The sequence below is a fragment of the Cyprinodon tularosa genome, unplaced genomic scaffold (assembly GCF_016077235.1).
Source record: "Cyprinodon tularosa strain WSP-4 unplaced genomic scaffold, ASM1607723v1 ctg99, whole genome shotgun sequence".
Classification (NCBI taxonomy): Eukaryota; Metazoa; Chordata; class Actinopteri; order Cyprinodontiformes; family Cyprinodontidae; genus Cyprinodon; species Cyprinodon tularosa.
This window is the reverse complement of record NW_024039773.1, coordinates 86,196-92,195: the sequence shown is the minus strand read 5'-3', so window position 1 is coordinate 92,195 and position 6,000 is coordinate 86,196.

Genomic DNA, 6,000 nt, shown 5'->3' with positions numbered 1-6,000 from the left:
AGTATACAGGGTTTCTGGCTGGGGTTAGGGGTCAGGGCAGATGTTTGGACACAGCCATTCTCTTCTTTTCTGGAGGCGGGTTATGAGTTATGAGCAAAGATGCATTTCTATTGGTCTGCTTGGACGATAGCAACAATGCTGCATTGGTCAATGTGTATGTTCAGAGTATTTGTATGGGGCTTGATGTAAAGAGAATGATCTGTGAAACTATTTGAAAAGAATGCATCTATAAATCTCCATCTGAAAAACAGCAATATGAAAAAAAAGTAATATAAATTTTTTTTTTAAAAGGTGATGAAATGAAATCAGAAAAAAGCCTCTGTAAAGAATAACTGAAAACAATGTTTTAAGCAAAAGAGGGGAAAAATTAAATAACAAAATCGGTAAAAGGTAGAAAACTTACTCCTTGTAAAATGACATTAGATTTCCATTTTTCTTCTAAAAGAATCAATTTTCTATAACTGCTACATGCTTCACCTAACCTGACAATAGCTACGTTTACATGCGCAAAATTTCCCCGATCCGATCCAAACCTTGGTTGATCGGAAATTCAAAATCTCCGTTTACATGGACACTAAATGAAATGATCCGATCATGACGTGTGTATACATGTACCAAGCGTTGGATCAGATTAAATCTTTTAAGCATGCGCAAAACTTCCTGCCAAACTTGGCAGATCTGTCTGCGTCTGGTTTTTGGGAGGCCTGACAAACGATGCGCTCGGAGCGAGCGGAAAGAAAAACGGAGAGAGGAGGAAAAAAGCGCTTGGCAGCGAAATGTCCGAGAGAAAATGTAGAGAAGGAGCGATTGAACCGGCGTGGGAGAGCGAGTGGGCTGTGGAGAGAGAAAAGAGGAAGAGGATAAATTCCTGCTTCCTGCAGCTTTAAATGAACTTGAGTGTATAAGTCGGCGTTCCTAGACTCCTCCCGCCATGTTGTTCACAGCGAGAGCGAGAGCGACCGGTGGTTTCCTGTTGTTGACAAGGCGGAAAAACGTCACGCTGACGTCGCACACATGCGCAGTGAAGATTATTTTATTCTTTAGATCCGAATGGGTGTTTACATGGACGCCAATCGGAATGGCGATCGGCAAAAACCACCTCTCTCTTTCGGAATTAAATTTATTTCTGATCGGACCGAATCGGATTAGAATCTTCAGTCTGACATGTTTACATGAAACATTTTTGATCTGATCAGGCCTTCAATCCGATTATTTGTGTCCATGTAAACGTAGCTAATGGGAATTTGCAAAGATACAGCACCATGACTTCAGAGGCAAGGACCAATTTTACTCACCCTGACGGAGTCCTAAATGGCTGATCATGCTGGGGGGACAGTAGTGTCAGATGCTGGAGTTCGTCGTAAGGGTTGCCGGTTCAATCCCCAGCTCCCCAGCATTTTAAGAAAAAATGACTTATCAAGATTTAGATTTTTTGCAGTGTATTAAAAGATAGTTGACACTATTTCAGAGAAACAAAAACAAAAAAATAAATAAATCAGGACTGTGTAATTCCAGTAGTTCTGTGTGAAAAAAATGAAACCGTGGAAGTGAAATTGGTATAACACTAATTCCAAAAAAACAAAAACAATCCACTGGACAAGTTTGAAGACATTTCGCTTCCCATTCAAGTCTTCAAACTTGGAAAAGTCCAATTGATTTCTTTTTAACTTTTTTGGAATGAATATGACCTGGATGACTGGGAATCTTCACCAGCTTAACGCTAAGGAAGTTGAGAGTAAAGGCAGTAGCTTTTAGTCAGTGTTGATATGATATAAGGCGCTTCTTTAGATCAGAGCTGCTTCTAACAGTTGTATATGGAGTCTTTGTTTCTGCACATAATGAGAAAAATCACAGAAACATTTACACTTTGACTTCTTGAAGCACTTTTATTGGAATGCTGTCATTAAATCAGTGGCTCTGCTTCTTCTCCTGTCTGATCTGATCACCCACATTACGGCTCCTCAGCCAATCACTGTCACCCCTGCAAACATCAGCTCCCTGCCTGCAATGAAATCTCTTCCCACCGCAGACAGAGTGCACTTATGAAAAGTCATTTTGATTGATCGAGTTGGACTAATTCTCTCTGTTAGACTGTAAGCAACATAATGGTATTAAAAATATGGGAAAAGTTATTTTTTCAATAAAAATACTAACCAGCTACTAGCGCTCTTATTATTAAATAAATAATCAGAGAGCTAAATAAAAAAGCCTTTTAGCATATTTTTGTATCTCACATTTCTAAACACATTTTGTGATTAATTCCTTTAATATTTTAGATTCTTTGCTTTTTCTCAAGAAATCAAGTCTATGCCACAGATGTGAATAAGCTCTCATGAGGAACTCGATTAAAAATTCTAGTTCTCATTACAGTCCTGACCAAGCAGATCCACATTAACAGCATAATGTTTGCAAATTTTGGATTTGACTAAAACAGTTAATTTGTAAGAAAACAAGTATATTAATCATTTTAAATGAGCTGAAAAGAATTATGATATGCCGAGGAGAGAATGTATGAATGTTTGTTAAACTTTTTCATGTTTTGGAAAAGTTTTCTGTACAGAGCATTTGAACATTTTGGACAAAAAAGGTGAACCATTGAAAAATGGGAAACATTTTGATGGTTTCATTTAGAGTCATTTAAAGTTACAACAACATAAATTTGACATAACCATCTAAACCCATGTCATGTCTTGTTATTAGGAGTACGATCAAAGTGTGAACATTTTCACTAATACTAAACTTCACTTCTGAAGTTATGAAAATCATACCAGTGTCAGAAAATTTCTTATCCTCCATAATTCTTGGTGCAACCAAAAAAATTGTCAAACAGAAACTAAGACAAGATTTTAGTTTCAGCGTAACTTAGGGTGGCCAAACGTCCGTATTTCGCGGGACATGTCCGTATTTCAATCTGAAAAACTCACACAGAGAGAAAGATGCAATTAGAAGAGTTTATTGATACGATAGTTTGAACTTTGGCGCTCAGGCCTCGGCAGGAAACATAAACGCTGATTTATACTTTAATGCAGATAAACTGATGAATGAGAATAAGGATATTCCCCCCGGGCCTGAAACTGGTGGTGGAGTTTAGATAGATGAAGTTTGGTTAATCCATAGAGGCTGGTATACAGGGTGATGCTTGAGTTAGATGTCACTGAATGAACAAAGTTTGCATAAACTGTCCATGAAGAGCAAGCATGAAGCGACTGTGGAGAGAAAAAACTCCCCTTTGGGAAGAAATCTCTGGCAGAACCAGGCTCAACATGGCGGTCTTCTGCCGGACCGTTTAAAGTGACAGGGACCTCCATGAAAATCTGGAGGGAGTACACACTGGAGGTGAGGTTGAAGGAGCATCGAGGAGGAGTCGGATGAGCTTACTACAATGGTGGAGAAGGGGATGGAGGTGGGTTGTCTGAATCAAAGTCCGACATAGGAGCGATGGATCTTGCGCTTGTTGAAGAGCAGGCCTAGAGATGATTTGGAGTGGCTTTAAGTAGAGTGCTGGAAGATGATTGGGCAGCGAGGAAAGTGGCTTGAAGCGGGTTGGCTGCGTCGGAGGCGGATCAGCCTCAGATTGAATGGAAGTAATCAGAGTTTCTTCAGTTGAATTTCCGCCTTAGCTTCATTTCACGTCCTGTCCTGGGCGTCCCGGGTATCTTTTAGAAAGTGAGGAAATGTCCTGATTTTTTAAATGACCTTAATTGGACCATTAAATTTACAGGCACTAGTGCACTGCGCACGACGCTGCGTGTGATGTAATCCCTGAGCCGCGTCAGTGCGGGCAGCCCTGTTCTTAGTCAGAATATAAATAGCGTGGCTGTCAGTACGCCAACAACATGTAAAAGCGCAAATGTGTGTTTACCGACGATTTACAAAAGAGTTTCCCCGCTTTCAGAGCGGGTCGAGACAAACGGGAGGGCTTCTGCACAGTGTGCAAAGCAGGCACATATGTCTCGGTGTCCAATGGAGGGGCAAGGGATCTGAAAAGCCACCTGGACACCGAAAGTAAAGATAGTCTATTGTTGTGTTTGTTCGTTTTTGGTACATTTTGAATAATTTTTGCTACACAAGAGGTATTTTTTGTTAATTAGCTCATTTGTTAATCTATTTTTTCCAATAGCCTACAGAACAGACATTATTTCGTTCATTGCTGAGGCTGAGTATCATCTGTTATTGGGAGTTGAGAGTTATTGTTAACTTTTATTGTTAAGTGAGGGATGTTTAGATGAGACATTATTTCTTTCATTGTGCTTTTCATTCATTACAGGAATTGTTAAGGATTTTTAATAAATACATTTTGAATGAAATTATCGTTTGTTATTGGAATGACTTTTACTGAAAAGCATTTTTAATAAATCAACTGTAAATATCATGTTATTGTAGGATTACATAGGCCTATGTTAACTGAGTGCATGCCACAGACGTCTCTATGCAAGGGAACAGAGATCCCAAACCCCCCCCCCAACCCAAACCCCCCCACCCCCAGTCCCGCTCCAAGGTGTCCTGGTTTTCCCAAATGAAAATATGGTCACCCTAGTGTAACCTTCAAGTATCTTGCATCCTGGTAAGGGCTGGGATACACTGTACGATATTTTCAAGTGTTGGATGCAGCTACTGCTCAAACTGTAGGATGAAACCGTGGGGTTAAACAGTTCACAGATCAAGGATGTATGTTCTTACACTGTACGGCCCGACACTCTGATGCGATTTACCTGCTCACACTGCGTGTACAACAACCACATGTAGGACTTAGTGCCGAGAGATGGCACTGGTCCAACTCTGCAATGTGGAATTCTGTTAAATCGGCTCATAGAATGAATTTCAAACATGTTTGATTTTCTCCCGATCTTACAATTCCTGATCAGGAGGGGATCGCAAGAGGTTGATCGCCCCTCTTTAGTCCCTATATACTACATGACGCAGGACTCACAATAAGGCTGAAACCCAGCCAAATCCATAAACTTCTCGCACAAATGCAGAATCAGCCCAAAAAAGGCAAAAAAAAATATTTTTATGAAATTAAACAAGTAGATTAGAGAAAAATAAGTTTATAAAATACTGAAAATAGGAAATTAAAGAAACCAAAAAAATTGCTCTCAAAACCATGTTTTGATTAGGAACATTTATAAAGTTTTATTTGTGGAGTGAATTATGTTTTTTGTTGTTTGTTTTTTTTTCAAAATTCACTTTACACAACTTGTTCTTCACTTGCAACTTGAGGAAACAAAATTTGCCTTATATTAAAGTGGTACACATGTGTTATAAGCATGTTGTGTACAACCTGTCCCACTAATGCTATGAATTTTTTTTCAAAATGTCTGCAAAATCGTTAGCAGCCTGGGCTGGGTGTCAAATTATGTCTGGGGCAGCGTTCAGAAAATGGAAGTGTAATTTAAGATTCTTTTCATCCAAGGCATCATATCTTCCTAACCTCTTACACCCTCAGGGGGTATAAATAAATTTCTGCCTGACAAAAACACACAAAAGTAAATAACTTATAGCCTCACAGCTATTAGATTTAAGAAGAAACTTTTGGTACGTCTGTAAAGGTAAGATGTCATAGAATGGTTTTCTGGTGTCAGCACCATTGTAGCTTTGACCCTGCCTGAAATATTAGGGACAAAATACAAAATATTTTGCATTTTTTGAACCTCGCCAAAATTTTCTTTGAAATAAACATTGCAAAACACTACCAAAATATTATTTATAGCACAAAAAAGTAGTACAGACTTTTAAATCTAAATGTTGTGTAAAAATATACCAAATTTGGACTCAATCAGATGAATCATATTTATTTTAGAATGGTATTAGTGAGAAATTTCTTAGGCGGAGAGGCCATTTTGGCACATTTATCCGTAAATGTCACCAAACTGTGCCAAATATGTTTTTTACATCAATACTGGGGGTTTGTTAAAATTACGAGGTCACGTAGCAGCTGGACCCACCGGTGGGTCCGTAGGGTTCTAGGGGCTAACAGGGACGTGGCTAGACCTATTTTAG